At 47.9% G+C, this 16,040-nt stretch overlaps 1 long non-coding RNA gene across 2 annotated transcripts; it reads right to left on the bottom strand.

The window, feature by feature from the left end:
* Window positions 1-499: 499 nt before the first annotated feature.
* Window positions 500-7,746, bottom strand: LOC132517971 (uncharacterized). 2 transcript variants are annotated; one of them, XR_009539849.1, is made up of 4 exons: window positions 7,110-7,746; window positions 6,823-6,989; window positions 5,542-5,610; window positions 500-644 (listed from the first exon to the last, which is right to left on the bottom strand). It is a non-coding gene; the product is annotated as an uncharacterized LOC132517971 (long non-coding RNA). The 2 variants fall into 2 exon arrangements; XR_009539850.1 differs by lacking the exon at window positions 6,823-6,989.
* Window positions 7,747-16,040: the final 8,294 nt, after the last annotated feature.

Here is a 16,040-nt window from a genome sequence, read left to right as displayed (position 1 = left end):
GCTTTACAGATGTTAGTACTGGGGTTACTGTTGTTCTTTAGAACACAAGCACATGGTTCCTCCAGTTTAACTGTCCTGAAGAGAGAGCTGTGGTCTTCCTCTGCTCCAAATACCTCCAGTTATACCAGATTCCAGAAGAAGGAATTGGAGAAGCAGAGTGGAGCTCGCCGAGGGTACAAGCCACCTGAGACCCAGGTATAGTTAGGGAAGATTGAAAATGGAAGCAGTGAAAGATGGTAAACAGATTAGGCAGGGATGTCATTGTCATACTCTCCAAACCTCCAGTGCCATCAGGTGCCACAAAATCGAGGTGGACCCACCTTGGGCCCATCTCTTTCACTGAGTCCAAGCTATACTGCTTGCTGCACAACAGGCCAGTAAAGCGGGAGACAAGTCGTTGGGGCAAGGAATAGTGACTTTATTCGGAAGGCTAGGAACCAAGAAGATGGTGGACTTATGTCCCAAAGAACTGAGACTAGAGTCTCAGTTAGAACTGAGTTAGAACTCAGGCTTCTTTTATACTAAAAGGGGAGGGAAGAAAGTCAAACATTTCTTGGTTCTGGTCAGCCCTCAGAGGGGATGTGTTCATTTCTTCCTGCCTGCAGTCATTCACAGGTGGGCCTGGTCATGTTGTTTCCTGTGAGCTAAACAAAGGTATTTTAGCTTAACACTCTTTACCTGGGAGGCAGGGTTCCCAGAGATGGGCCTTTATGTATAACTTAAGCTTACAGGTAATATCCCTTTAGTGATTAACTTGTAATAGAATACAAAGGTTCTTCCCAGGAATTCCCTGGTGGTCCAGTGGTTAGGACTCCATGCTTTCACTGCCGAAGGCGTGGGTTCAATCCTTGGTTGGGGAACTAAGATCCCACTAGCTGCGTCAAGCAGCCAATAAAACCCCCCAAATCCAAAGGTTCTTCCCTATTACATCTCCAGGGAGCCCATGGCCACCACCCAGCATCCCAGCATCTGTGGCGGCAGTGTCACCTTCTTTAAGCAGTTCCCTCCTTAACACAACCCTAGTTGCCCTTCCACAGCTGTGCAGTGGGACACAGTCACCTCCAGTCTGCCTGCCTCCTCTCCTTGTGGCCCAGGACAGGAGCACAGAAATAACATGGAAAAGCTTCCAGAACCTTACAGACTGCTGCAACCACAGACCTGATCTGGAGTTACCAGCTCCCTTCAACCGTGAAACCTGGAAGGCCCACTGAATTCCTACTCTTGGCTTTTAGTGGGGCACATTGGTCTCCTAGAACCTTCCTCCACCGCCCTGCCAATCCCTTCCTGGGGCAGACCTCATCTTTCCCTCCAGAGGCGCTGCTTCCCAACCCTGAAGATGGAAAAGCCACCCAAGGTACAACCACAGATATTCCCCAGTCTCTAGTGAGTATTTACATCTTTGAAACCTTCCAGACCCCAAATCCACCTCTCTGGCTCCAACCATAAATATATTTCGACCAAATCACCTCCCAAAGAGGTAAACAGAAAAATGTATAAATAAGAACACTTCTAAACAAACTGCCCATTTCTCCCAAAATAACAATTTGAAAATAAAAATAAAAGTATCTGAAAACTTCCTCAATTTATAACAGCTGATTTGCTAACTATCTACACATTGCTATGTCATAGGACACAATTGTAAATTTAAGAAAAGAAACAGATTTAGACGTTCTGTGAATTCGGAGGCAAAAGAAGAAGAATCTGGGAAAAGTAGGATCAGAATCTCAATTACATTCTTTAAAATCAGGCTGAATATTGGTGAAAATGGGTCAACAAGCACTGTCTTTTTAAAAGGTGGGAGTTCAGTGGGAAAAGGGGATCAGCTTCTCCCAGTTGCAATTCACAAGGGAGCCGCTGAGGACAGGGCCTTTGGATGGGGCGAAGTGAGTCGGATTCAGGAGGAAGCATTGGTATCAGGTGCTCGGGCTCCAGGTGAGGGCTCCACCCACTTGGGATGCAGGACAGAGAACCTGAGGAGACGTCTCCGGGAGGCTGGAGCAGGTGCTGAGTGGAAGATAGAGGGGGTTCAAGGCACCCTTGACTTCAGCCTTTGGCTCAGGGCTAGAGTAGGGTCCATGGAAGGGGAAGGGAATTCCCTTGTGCTTTCTTTTTCCTCCTCTTTTCACTGTTAAAAAGTAGTTTTTTAAAAAAGGTAAAATCATGACTCTCACATACATATAAAAATAAATGCTTGTTAAAGATTTTATTCAACAAAGGAAGGAACCAGGCACACATGCCAATCTGTTTAAAAGAGAGTCCAAAGAGCAGACCCAGTTACAGATCAGGAATATTTAAATGAACGTGCAGATGAAGGAAACACTGGTTGTTCCAGGTGCCAGGAGAGAGAGAAGGCAATTACACCTCTCCTGAACAGGACAGACTGTGCATGTCTATAAACATGAATCCTTTGCATTGCTATTAGTTACTGTACCTGGTTGAATAACGCCCACCGAAAATTCACATCCATCCGAGAACCTGCGAATGGAACCTTATTTGGAAATACGGTCTTTGCAATGTAATCAAGTTAAGATGAGGTCATCCTGGATGAGGGTGAGCCCCAAATCCAATACGACTGATGTCCTTAGAAGAAGATGGACGTTTGGACACAGACACACGCACGGGGAGAACATCACATGATGACAAGAGTGGAGATCGTAGTGATGCGTCTTCAAACCAAGACGCCCAAGCATGGCTAGCGGCGGGAATGAGAAGCTGGAAGAGGTGGGGAGGGATCCCCCAGAGCCTTCAGAGAGAGAATGGACCTGCTGACACCCTGACTTCAGACTTCTAGGCTCCAGAGCTGTGAAACAATCCACTTCTGTTCTAAACCACTTAGCTGGTGCCACTTTGTTACGATAGCCCTAAGAAACTAACACAGGTACCTACAACTTACTGAGACAGAAAACAGCTCAAAGACAATGAAAGACTAGAATCAGACAACCTGGAAGGTTGTACTGTTGGTGGACGATGTTTTCCTACACCTCATTAAATCTCCTTGCTCTCAGCATCCAAACCTGCGGAGGGCCCGCCTTCAATCTACCTGAGTCCATATATGTCTGAAGTCCTTGATTAGTATAATTCATTTCACATGGATATAGGACACTGGTGAGGCACCCTTTATAACATTTTGTTTAATGCAGACATAATTCTCCATGCCAAAAAAAAAGCCTGACAAATAGCATTTTAATACACATCTCTGTTCCTAACCTGAGGGCTGCCTACTTTAAAATTTGGTTTTATGACCGAAATTCAAAAAGAGTCATGTACCAAAATGTTCATTGCAGCTCTATTTACAATAGCCTGGAGATGGAAACAACCTAAGTGCCCAGCATCAGATGAATGGATAAAGAAGATGTGGCACATATATACAATGGAATATTACTCAGCCATAAAAAGAAACGAAATTGAGCTATTTGTAATGAGGTGGATAGACCTAGAGTCTGTCATACAGAGTGAAGTAAGTCAGAAAGAAAAAGACAAATACCGTATGCTAACACATATATATGGAATTTAAGAAAAAAAAATGTCATGAAGAACCTAGGGGTAAGGCAGGAATAAAGACGCAGACCTCCTAGAGAACGGACTTGAGGTTATGGGGAGGGGGAAGGGTGAGCTGTGACAGGGCGAGAGAGAGTCATGGACATATACACACTAAGAAACGTAGTAAGGTAGATAGCTAGTGGGAAGCAGCCGCATGGCACAGGGATATTGGCTCGGTGCTTTGTGACAGCCTGGAGGGGTGGGATAGGGAGGGTGGGAGGGAGGGAGATGCAAGAGGGAAGACATACGGGAACATATGTTTATGTATGACTGATTCACTTTGTTATAAAGCAGAAACTAACACACCATTGTAAAGCAATTATACCCCAATAAAGATGTTAAAAAAAAATTTGGTTTTATGTCCATATAAAAAAGTCAGAGTAGTTGAGATTCACAAAATAACTCTTGCTTCTCTGGGATTCATTGCTGTGTCATTCCATGTTAAGCACTCTTTTTTTTGGCTTCACCACAGGGCTCGTGGGATCTTAGCTCCCTGACCAGGGATCGAACCCGGCCCCCGGCAATGGAGGCACAGAGTCCTAACCACTGGATCGCCAGGGAATTCCCAAGCACTCTTTCTTTGGAAGTATTTAGTAGGAGTGGGGTCCGGCAGAATATGGCCGGCAGGTGTGGGAAATTGGGGGAAACATATTAAGCATTTTAATGTTATACTTGGAAAATTAAAAACAGATATTTATTTTATAATACAAACTACAGAGAACAAATAAGTCCCCTGAATGGTGCATATAGGCAGAAAATAAAGCAAGAAAGGCTTTAGAGGAAGCTCACGTGTTAACACAATGTGTCCTATTCACCTGGATTATAAAATCCAATTTTTTTCTGCTGCTTCCTACTGCACAGTATGTGAGCTTGCTGTTTAAATATAAGTATGCATATATTTTTAAAATAACATTGGATTTTATAGATACTGTAATAAAGTATAAAATTAGATTCTGGGACCGTCTCTTGTTTGTATAAGTTAGCACTTATCCTTGAACTTGAGTTGGCAACATTAGATTACTGTCCAGAAAGATTATTTACATCTTGCCATGGAGCCATTAAATGTGGTGGGCTCAGACCAAGGACACAGTCTTGGAACCTGAAAGAGGTCTCAGCATTCCAAATTTCAGACATGCCTGGGTGTCTGGACCCACCACCACTGGACACCCCTCATCACTCTACAAGTATGGGACCAGGTATTTCCATCAAACCTTTCATTTTTGCTTACTCTTCTTTTTTCTTTGGGTGGCTGAAGATGGCATCAACAATTTGTGGCAATGTTTATTGTCATATATGGATTCACGCAGGATGGAGTACTTTTTTTCCAGTATGTTGGAGTTCCAGAATTGTTGTGTAACTATGACAGAAATTCTTTTTTTCTTTAAGAGATGCCAACACATTTAATATTTTTAAATTTTATTTATTTAATTTATTTATTTTTGGCTGTGTTGGGTCTTCGTTGCTGCGCGTGGGCTTTCTCTAGCTGTGGCAAGAGGAGGCTACTCTTCTTTGCGGTGCGCGGGCTTGTTGCTGTGGCTTCTCTTGTTGCAGAGCACGGGCTCTAGGCGCGTGGGCTTCAGTAGTTGTGGCACGCAGGCTCAGTAGTTGTGGCACGCAGGCTCAGTAGTTGTGGCTCGCGGGCTCTAGAGCGCAGGCTCAGTAGCTGTGGCTCATGGGCTTAGGTGCTCCGCGGCATGTGGGATCTCCCCAGACCAGGGCTCGAACCCCTGTCCCCTGCATTGGCAGGCAGATTCTTAACCACTGTGCCACCAGGAAAGTCCCTGACAGAAGTTATTGATTTAAGTGATATTTCAGCCAAAATATTTTAAGAGGACATTTATGTTTATACCTTTGCTTTTCCTGCAAAGGAGAATTTTCGGCTGCACGTAAGATTGGACAGAACTAGAACATAATATCAGGAATCAAAAAAGTGCAGAAGGTTTTGTATGATTCAGCTTTTTCCATTACTAAGATTAAAGCAACAATAACAACAAAACCAACCTTTCATAGTGGAGAAACTCGTGAAAATTTGCATTCTGACAGCTGCTCAAGTTTCCTTTGGAGAAGAATCTAAGAAAAAAATTCAGATTGCTGTTCAAGCCAGTCCAATTTTTCAATCAAATAATCATTAACTGAATTAGCTTAGAACATCAAACTTCAAGTTTTGCAAAAGACTGAGTTAATGCCCCTCTTTTCCCTATGTGTGCTGAATAAACCAATAGAGGAAATTGAGCTTAATAATTTCATTAGGCACAATGGCTCAAGATACTGTTGGAAAAGAAATGTGGTTTTCTCAGGTCTTACACATCGTCGTGAAAGCTGATGACAGTTTGGAAGCCATGTGAAAATTCTTCAAAGTAAATTAGTCAAATAGAAAAAAAAAAAAAACATTAATGGTGTTCTGCCCTGGTGATGCTCCTGAAATGCTGGGATTTGCAGATACCGAGCAAAAATCAAAGGAAAACACTCATTTCTGGAATGTGCTGTATCATGCATCGTCAGTGTTACCTTTCAAACTTCTGCCCAGGAATTGATAAGAAAACCTCAACCAACGGTAATCAACTACATGAAAAGCTATGCATCTGAGGGTTGCCTCAGATGATCCACTTTGCTCTGTATGAAGATCTGAATGTCAGTCAGAAAGTTCTCTACCGGGGGTTGATGATTGGCAAAGGGAAATAAACACTTTTACATGCTGGAGGGGGAGGTGTCGTATTTGTGGAATACTAGGGTAAAAACATACAGCTGTAAACTTCTTAAAATGATTATCTTTCAGCAAATCTTGTCCTATTTGACAATTATACTTGAAGGTTGGAATATAAACTTCCCCTTAGGAAAACACTTAGTGCCCAAACCAAGTCACGGATGTTGAGAATCATTGCTAAAACTGTCTTTTTATACTTTTTCAACCTAAAACTTTCCAAGGCAAGGTTATTGAAAAGTATTCCATGAAAAAGATAAATGTGTATCTAGTGCGTATATATGCTGAATTCAGGATCTACTTTCTAGATGCCATGGCTGAAAAATCTCATCTCAGAGCTTATCAAGAAACTCCCTTTTCCCCTAATATGCCATCTGTGCTGGAAAACATCGCCAAGAAGAAATTTGGAAGTTCCGGCTTTTGCCAAAGGTAATTTCCAGAAAATCACAACAGAGGTCCTTGCAGGGGGCCTGCTGAGAGCAGCCGTTGACCTTTCCTCCTTTCTAAGGGCAACAGATTTCATTCAGGTGCACGCCCTCTGCCCTGGGGAAGCCCAGTGTTGGGGAGTGGGGTGTGGGTACCATTTCTAGTTCCAGGGGTTGGGCTGTGGTGGACTTCTGCCCATCAGCACAGCACAGCACAGCATCCTGGTCACATCATGGGTCCATCAATGATCATATAATGGAAACTGTCCAATCACATGACCCTCTGACTTCTTGGGGGTTTGCAGACAGTCCCACTCTGTCTCCTACTGGACATGAAGGAGAAAGTAGCTGGCTTTGACTTCTACAGGTCCACAAGGGGGACAGGCCTCAGGATAAAACTGTCTCTACGAGAGGAAGACAGCTAGGGTTCCCACATCACGTACCTGAGTCACCACATCAGCCTTCAGGGAAATCCGTCCACCTCCGGACTTCCATTATGGGAGCCACAGCTTCCCCTTTGTCGTTTGAGTTGGATTTCTAATTACTTGTCACATGAGGAATCTTTTCTAAATCTGAATCTCGTGCCAGGAGGCAGGTGTGGCAAATCAAGAAACCCTAAGACACCAAAACTGCCTGGAGAAGGGTACAGCGGTCTTTTGCCCAGTTTTGAAACTAGCGGCTCTTGCTACATGCTTGCAAAATGGTTAAACTGTCTTCATTTACATCTTGGGAAACAGGCCATGTGTCCACCAAGATAGTATCAGGGAACTTGGTAGGGAATGTTCTGGAATGTGTTGGCCAATCTTCATAGCCTCTTGTAAGGCTTTAAAAGGAAAAACAAGAAACACAACTTGGGTTGAAGGTGGCCGAGGAGGAATGAGAGCCAATAATCCCTGTTAATCATGACAGTCCACTGACATGATGACTTTGAACATTTGGAGGTAAAATACCTCTCCTTAAAGAAAGGGAGAGGGCTTCCCTGGTGGCGCAGTGGTTGACAGTCCACCTGCCGACGCAGGGGACACGGGTTCGTGCCCCGGTCCGGGGAGATCCCACATGCCGCGGAGCAGCTGGGCCCGTGAGCCATGGCCGCTGAGCCTGCGCGTCCGAAGCTTGTGCTCCGCAACGGGAGAGGCCACAACAGTGAGAGGCCCGTGTACCGCAAAAAAAAAAAAGGGAGAAAACATTCCTATTGAGATCTCATTTTTTACCCACATGTATCTGATTTTTTCCCTTACTATGGACTTTAAAAACTAAACAACACAACAGACCTGATGTCGAAAGGGCCATGCTGAGCCCCGGGCTCCTCTTCTGTAGGAGGCACAAAAACTACAATTTTTATAAGAGCCGACAATTTTTAAAATGTATCTTTAGAGATAAAAATATCATTTTCGGCTTCCCTGGGGACACAGTGGTTAAGAATCCGCCTGCCAATGCAGGGGACACGGGTTCGAGCCCTGGTCTGGGAAGGTTCCACATGCCATGGAGCAACTAAGCCCATGTGCCGCAACTACTGAGCCTGCGCTCTAGAGCCCATGAGCTACAACTAATGAGCCTGTGTGCCACAATTACTGAAGCCCATGCACCTACAGCCCGTGCTCTGCAACAAGAGAAGCCACCACTCGCCACAACTAGAGAAAGCCTACGTGCAGCAACAAAGACCCAACGCAGCCAAAAATAAATAAATAAAAATAAATTTTAAAAATATATATCATTTTCTTCTACTATTACCATTGGTATTGGTTGGGGTTTTTTTTAGCATGTTATTTGTCTTGAAATTTCCAATAACATTAAAGGAAAGCATATGATTTTTTCCCCCTCAAAACGGAGCTTGGTTTTGAAGTTTGAGGATATTCTGCTGGAGAATCTAGAAGCAGAGAAACTCAAGCTGCTTGCATATATTGTCAGAGGGAGCCCAAAACCAAAAATAATTGAAAGATCATAGAACAGGCAGCAATGTTTGACTGAAGAAGTCAGGAGGAATTTGATTTACCAAAAAAAAAAAAAAATCACTTATCTTTAACTTTTATAGAACTTGTCTGTTTTAAAAGGAGAGAGTAATTGAACTGATTTCCACTTATAGCCGCCTCCCTGCCAAAGTTCTCAAAGCTTGTTTTTTTCTCATGATGATAATACCTGTACCTTGCCTTTCAGTAGCTCCAGGGAGCTCAAAGCATCTTGCAAATATGATCTCATTAGTCCCGATTCTATCCCCAGACACTTTATGCACATTAACCTGCCTTTGTAAAATGACTGTCAAACTCAAAATGGAAAATGACACCAAATCTCCCGCAGCTCTTTTCTTAAATGCCGTAAGTAGGTAAACGTGTGTATTATTCTAGGTTGTTGGTTGCAAACAACCAAACTCCCACTGCAGCTAGTTTAAGCAGAAAAGAGCTTTATTAAAAGATACTGAATAGCTCACCAAAATGCCTGGACAGCAGAGGTCCTGGTTCACAGACTGGCCATCCCAAACCTCATTCCTGCAGGGTTCTTTTTAATAGACTTTATTTCTTTTTTTTTTTTTTTTTTTGCGGTATGTGGGCCTCTCACTGTTGTGGCCTCTCCCATTGCGGAGCACAGGCTCCGGACGCGCAGGCTCAGTGGCCATGGCTCACGGGCCCAGCCGCTCCGCGGCATGTGGGATCTTCCCGGACCAGGGCACGAACCTGTGTCCCCTGCATCGGCAGGCGGACTCTCAACCACTGCGCCACCAGGGAAGCCCTAGACTTTATTTTTTAAAACAGTTTTAGATCTATAGAAATGCTGAGCAGAAAGTATAGCGCTCCAATAAGCCCTGCACCATTTCCCCTATTAATAAAATCTAACATTAATGTGGTACATTTGTTACAAATAATGAACCGATATTGATACCTTATTATTAACTGATGACTGTAGATTATTCAGATTTCTGAAGTTTTTACCTAACATTCACTTTCTGTTGGCACAGTGATTAAGAATCCGCCTGCCAATGTAGGGGACACGGGTTTGATCCCTGGTCCAGGAAGCTCCCACATGCCGTGGAGCAACTAAGCCCATGCGCCACAACTACTGAGTCCACGTGCTGCAACTGCTGAAGCATGTGAGACTAGAGCCCGTGCTCCGCAACAAGAGAAGCCATCACGATGAGAAGCCCGCGCACCGCAACAAAGAGTACCTCCGGTTTGCTGCAAGTAGAGAAAGCCCGCGCACAGCAAGGAAGACCCAATGCAGCCAAAAAATAAATAAAATTTAAAAATAAAAACTACCTTCAAAAAAATGAAAAATCCCATCCAGGATGCCACATTGCACTGAGTTGTCGTGTCTCCTCAGGCTCCTCTTGGGTCTGACAGTTTCTCAGGCTTTCCTTGTTGTTGATGACCTTGAGAGTTTTGAGGGATTCATCAGGCATTCTGTAGGATGCTCTCCTATCAGAATCTGCCTGATGTTTCCCTCATGATTAGATAGGGAGGAGGGGTTTGGGGAAGAAGGCCGTAGAGGTAAATTCCATTTTCATTACATCCAAAGGTCCACACTCTCAACATGATTTAGCCCTGTTGACGTGGACCTTGGTTGTTTGGCCAAGGAAGCCACTGTCAAGTTTTTCTACTGTAATGTTGCTCTTCCCCTGTCCCCCTTTCCACTCTGCACCACAGGGCTGTTATTCAGTCTGTTTCCAGAGATAGAGAACTGTCAGTGATAACGATCGCGAACACAGCCTTCAGGAACCCCCGGCTGCCTGTAGCTCCATCACCTGTGCAGCCCTCATAGGCCCCGCCCAGTGCCCCTGCACACAGTAGGCGCTTGATGAATCTTTCAAGGCTTGGAATAGAATTGGATTTCACCTGAGAGTTAAGAAAAACCACTCAGGGGGTGCTGGTAGGTGTGTGAGGGTAAGGGCTGCAGGAGCTGAGATCGGCTTGGCCGGTGAATACGCGCGCACAGGAGTGGCCAGGTGCTGGGGCTCTGATCTTGACTGACCCCGTTCCATTCTGCATTTAAACAACCTACTTGGAAGAGGCTGATTTAGGTACATGGGTTTTACTTATTTTCTTATTTACTTATTTTCTTTTCCCCAGGGGAGGCTCTCTCAGGCCCCTCAAGTCAGCGGTTGGAGTTTATTGTCATAGAGGTTCTATGTCAGTAGGATCTTCTGAAAGTCCAAGGCCAGGACCTGTGCTGGGCTGGGCCTTGGCTTCACTGGAACTGGACTTGGGGGGTGTCTGCCACAGGTCAGGCCACCTCTGCCCCGTCTCCCTATCGCTGTCCGCAGTGCTGGCTTCCTTACCGTGCACCCCACATCCTTCTCTGCTCGTCCCATGGCCCCACTCACAGCACTCTGATGGGCCTGGGACCACCGTGGCCCCCCGCTCCACCAGCCCATGATGCCTTTAGCTCCTGCCCGATGGATTCCAGAAACCAGGAAGCTGATGGGCCCAGGGCTCCCCTCACTGTCAAGGCTCTGTGCCAGGCCTTCTGCAGGCTACCGTAGGGATTCCTCTTGGTCAGCAGCCCCCTCATCCTTGGCCAACTCAGCTGAGGCCCAGAAGGTGGCCAGCAGGGCTTGGGAGGTGGGCAAGTTCCCCAAGACAGGGCTGGGGGCTGCCCAGCAGCCGGGCTTACACGTCATCCAAAGACCTGGAAACAGCCTGGCCTAATTTGCAACTGAAACCAGGAAGGTTTCAGACTCATCCAGAGAAGTTAGAAGGGTCGGGGGCAACCAGCACGGCGGTCCAGGAGGAGGCCCTGCCCACGAACGCCTCCAGTCTGGACACCATCCCCACTCACCCTCCCCCTGCAGAGTTAGCCTGGGTTCAACCTATTTCACCAGAATCTGCTTTTATACAATCCACCTAAGCTGTCAGCCGCGTGCTCTTCCAGACCGGATTTTCTCAGTCTGTTTTTAAAGGAGCCTCTTGGCATGTTTGTGTGTGTTAAGGGAGGGGGGTGGGGCGGGGCACACAAGCAATGCTTAAGCTAATGTTTACAGAGACTCCGTGGAACCAGCACGACGTAAACAGTAATAAGCAGCCACACTGATGAAGAGCGTGCAGGGCCGTGCGGGACCGCCTTCCCCAGCCGGGCTCGGCCTCGGCGCGGCGTCAGCCCCTTTCGCTGCCAGCAGCCCCCGGGGCGCGGGCGGCCGCGTGGGAGCGCCGGTTTGCTCCTTTCCACTCGCACAGCGCGTTCTTCGAGAAAGTACTTTATGCCTGTCTTAGAACCAGCGCTTCCTCGCGGGCGGGGCTGCGAGTCCGTACTCCCTCCCCCCTCCCCTCCCCCATCCTGAAATCTTCATCTAGTCCTCAGGCGGCCAGGATGCAAGGAAGGGACGGGAGGTGGGGACACACGTGGTCGCCCCCCAGCGCCTCAACTGGGCCACAGACCTCCTCCAACCTGGCCCAGCTACCAGGCCTGCCGCCCCTCCTCTCCCCACTTCAGCCCTTCCCTCCCCTCCCTCCCACCTGTCCCCTCTCTCCCTCCCTCCCCATTCACCCCTCCCGTCCCCTCCCTCCCTCCTCTCCCCACCTCTCCCCTCTCTCCCTCCCCTCCCCATTCACCCTCCCCTCCCCCTCCCTCCCTCCTCTCCCCACCTCTCCCCTCACTCCCTCTCCCCCGCTTCCTTCTCACGATGCTGATGCTGCCGCAGCCAAGCTTCCTGAGTCACAAGCATCTGAACACCTCGTGTCTCTCTTCTTCCCGCCCCGGTGTGTACCCTTCCTCTCACCTTGAATTTTCTCCTTCTAGGCTCGGCTGCCCCAAATCCCACCCTCCTCTGAGCCCAGACCACACCGCCCAGGGCGGGCGCCCAGGGGGCAGAGGGGGCTGAGCCCAGCTTTGCACGTGTTTCATTGCGAAGGACAGTAGGACCTCTAGGAGGGATGGGGGTGGCGCTGTGGGAGGGGCTCAGGGACAGTCCCCAGGATGCGGCTGTCCTCACCTAGAGCAGCAGCACAGAGCCGGAGACCGGGGTCCCCCAGGACCCCCTCTGCACCCTGCTGGCTCCAGGACCCCTGCAAATATAGCCCGGGCTGGGCCCTCCTTAAGGGGAGGGACTTGGCTTCACCCTAAAACTGTTAACTCCCCCAGGCCTGGGGGCAGCGGGAAGGGGGGTGCCCAGGAGGAGATTTCCACTGGACTAAAAAGAGAACTTCCTGCTGGGACCGTTGTAGGGGACCGCAGTAGCTGGTGGCCAGGCGTCCTTCCAGAGACGTTTGCCTTCCTCTGTCACTCGTGGAGCCCCAGGGAGCCGTCACCCGGCTCCTCTGATGGGGGCTGTGTGTGAGCAGAGCCGGCACAGAGCCAGCGCTGCGTTATGTAAGCGTTTGCTTAAAAAAGTCAAGGAGAGAGGCACCAGCAGGGATGGATGTGCCAGGCTTTCCGGCTACAGTTCGGTGGAACATGTGAAATCTTTAATTAGCAGTAATGAGAGCCTCATTCCTTTCAGACGCAGAGCATCGGCCACGTGGTTGAGGGGCCCGCGGGCCCTTCTCCGGGGAGGGGAGCCGTTCAGTCATAGTACTGGTTCTAGGTCAGCTGTAGGATGAAACGACAATAGACACTGCAGGAATTTTGCTTAGGGTGATCGGGTCTAAATTTGGAAGTGGACGTGGATATTTTTGGGTTTTTTTGTTTTATGTTGTATTTATTCACTTATTTTGTGTTTGTTTTGTTTTTAATCATGCCAGCCACAGCGAAGTCCTGCAAAGCGCATTTCAGAAAGCTGAAGTGAACTAAAAACGATTCAAGATCATCACTAGGTCTTGACTGGGTTTCAAACATGGCAATTCTCCCAGCCGAAAACGAGATAAACTAAGAAGTATATTTTCAAATATTATGGCTGCATTTGCTTCCCTTAAAGTCTGGAAAGCAAAATTAAAACAAAGTCTGGTTTGGGTATAAGTAATATATTTAACCTTCAAAAACCAACAGTGGAGGGGGGGTGATAGGATCCCTGAGAAACCTGCACACGGAGTTCCAGCGACTCAGTGCCTGCAACAATGGCTCTGAGGGAAGCAAGGCTTGGGAGGACGTTGGGATGGGGCAGAAGACAGATGGGGCTTGTGAGGTCCTGAGGGTCAGGGAAGGCCACCCTCCAAAGGGGCATCATTATGCAGGGAGTGATGGGTCTGTGCTGTATCTTAACTGTGATGGTCGTTACATAATTTTACACATTTGTCAAAAATCATTGACCAGTATGTGGTATAAATGACCTAATATTATAAATTACATTTTACTCTGTAAAATACTATATATAAATATGTATTATGTATTTATAAATTATACTAGATAATTATGACAGCATAGACAAAACAATTATGATATTATATAATTCTATAAATTATATTCTGTAAAGTAGAAATGGTTTTACACTTCAACGAGCTGCCTTAGAAAAAGAAAACATCAGAAGCGGAGGGAGGGTCGCTCAAGGTGGGGCTGCCACCCGTCTACCCACCCACACGATCTGCGTTAGCCCTGGACTTACCTCTGGACAACTTGACCGCCCCCCCGCAGTTGGAATACAACCATACCCTCAAGTGTCTCCCTGGCCAAGGTATCCATCTGGTTCTGTCCCCTCCTGTTCTCCCCTGGCTGGGGACCCTCCCAGGCCTGTGTCTGAGAGGACACAGCGGCCTCAAGTCTCTGCTGACCAGGGGCAGGGCTGTCCCGAGGCTGTGTTTCCTCCACAAGGAGGTCTTCAGGCAAGGAGGCTCCCCCAGCCCAGGAGTCCCAGCTCCTAATTATGATGTGGACGGCTAATCATTGCCAGACCTGTGGGCAATTCTGTACCTCTGCTCCCCTCGCTCTGTCACTGTTTCCTCCTGCCCTAAGGACTTTTCATAACATCATAATTTTACTCAGTAGCTACACAGAGGATGTTATGCCCCCAAACGAATGTTCTGGAATTTACCACGGAGAAAGTGGAGGCCTCCTGCAGTGAGTGAGCTTTCCAGGGAGGACCGGCTTGGCTGATACATTAAAAGGCTTATGATGGGGCAGAAAAACTAGTTAAGGGTGAATCTCAAAAATAAAAAGCCGGTTTTCCCTGGTAGTCCAGTGGTTAAGACTCTGAGCTTCCACTGCAGGGGGCCCGGGGTCGATCGTTCTCTGGGGAACTGAGTTCCACTAAGATCCTGTATGTCACACAGCACAGACAAAAAAAGAAAACAACAACAAAAACTACATATTTTCTGCCCCCAGAGTGAAGCTGAAATTGGTTCACTCAAGGCTCCCAGATTCTACATAACTTGCTCACTGTGGAGTGGAGAAAACCAGAAATTTTCTGTTCAGGGTGTGTGTGTGTGTGTGTGTGTGTGTGTGTGTGTGTGTGTGTGTGTGTGTGTGTGTGTGTGTGTGTGTGTGTGTGTGTGTGTGTGTGTGTACACAGCTGCTTTGCAGTTACTTTGCTTGCCCAGTTGCTCTCTAATGCATAGAGATAAAAAAGTAAGTCAAGTTCCTTTTTCTAGCCAGCTTCAACGTTCTTCATTTTTGCAACACAGAGCCGCCTCATCTTTAGATTCGGGTGGCAGGCAGAGAGACACCTGATGGTTCCCTGTCCCTGCTCACGCCGGCATCAGCATGGAGAAAGATATGCCTCGTGCCAGCCCTGAGCAAGTACTCAGGGCGATTTCCCAGGACCTACAGCTAATCCAAGGGGTCAGGGAAGGCCTCCCCTTCCCCGCACGTTTCATCTGGGCTCACCAGGAGCAACTCATTCCCGAGTGTTCCTCTCCCTGCAGCGCTTTTCGGAAATGCAGCCACTCCTGGCAGGGCCTTCGTGAGTCACACCGCCCTTGGGACAGTCACCCCCTCTGTCAACTGTCCCCCTGCCCCAGCACGGTCGGGGGTCCCCTCCTCCCATCTCTGACCCTAGACTCCTGGAAGGATGTGGCGCATCTCTTTAAAGGCGCTGACCTGTCTGGAGGGGCCGGCTGTGTGCGGAGGGCAGGGTTTGGGGCAGGGGCCTAGGCGGGGATGTAAAGGGGTTGGAGAAGCTGGAAAAGAGGTGGGTGCACAGAAGAAGAAGCGGGTGTGGAAAGGGACAAATCCCAGTGCCTCATTTTTGTGTAGGAAGAGTTTCTAAAATGGCTTACTTTTAAAAACCTAAACCCATCCCAAAGCCTCTGCTTTTTATAGAACATCAGCCCCTGGTTCCAACTTAGCAACCCTTAATCTTCCACCGATCTAGTTCTGAAGTGACTATTAAGCTGCTGTGTTAGGACGATCAGCCCTGATGAGCAGGGGGAGGAAAGGAAAGGGTGGGGTACGGGCCGGGGCTTAGGGAGGTGCCACTCAGCCTCTGAGGAGCCCGTGGGAGCCGGAAAGGCGCAGCCGAAGGGGGTGACCTGCGCCAGGCACTGCCAGCCACCAGCCTGGGCTCCGGCACACCCTGCGCC

This window comes from Lagenorhynchus albirostris, chromosome 3, assembly GCF_949774975.1.
Source record: "Lagenorhynchus albirostris chromosome 3, mLagAlb1.1, whole genome shotgun sequence".
NCBI classification, from domain to species: domain Eukaryota; kingdom Metazoa; phylum Chordata; class Mammalia; order Artiodactyla; family Delphinidae; genus Lagenorhynchus; species Lagenorhynchus albirostris.
This window is presented reverse-complemented; position numbering and strand designations above follow the sequence as displayed.